This window comes from Pteropus alecto, unplaced genomic scaffold (genome assembly GCF_000325575.1).
Source record: "Pteropus alecto unplaced genomic scaffold, ASM32557v1 scaffold164, whole genome shotgun sequence".
In the NCBI taxonomy this organism is placed as follows: domain Eukaryota; kingdom Metazoa; phylum Chordata; class Mammalia; order Chiroptera; family Pteropodidae; genus Pteropus; species Pteropus alecto.
Genome location: NW_006439568.1, coordinates 166,933 through 167,581, shown reverse-complemented (window position 1 = coordinate 167,581; position 649 = coordinate 166,933).

Genomic DNA, 649 nt, shown 5'->3' with positions numbered 1-649 from the left:
CGTGTAAGTTTTAATGTCTCTGAGTTTCAGTTTCTTCATTATAATCAGAATGATAATAGCTTGCATTGTTGTTCTAATGTTAAGAGATACTTGTGTAAAGCCTCTGGCATATAGTTTAATACTCAGTAGGTATTTCATAAGTGAAAAGAATGCTGCTTATTACAAGTAAACTTGATGTTTTTTTTTTTTTGCATGGAATATTTTTTTAAATAATTTTTTAGTTTTCAAATACAGTTATACAATATTATATTAGTTTCAGGGGTACGACATGGTGATTAGACATTTACATAACTTACAAAGTGATCACCCCAGTATATCTAGTACCCATCTGACTTGCATGAAATATTACGTCACCATTTAAAATAAAAATTTCAAAGACTATTTCAATGGAAGAAATGCTTATGGCAATATATTAAGTATAAAGGCAGGTTACAAAAGCAGCTATGCAGTATGATTCAAAAATGCAGATAAAACCTTGTAAGAAAGAAATATTAGGAAGGACACAGACCAATATGTAAAAGTGAGTGTTGTTTGCAAAACCCCTTTTCCTTGGTAGGACTTGGCTTCTATGACACAGGCTAGAAGTGGCAGATGCTGCTTTGGAAATGCCTTTCAGCTGGAACACCGGTAGGATATTCAGTTCTGGTCA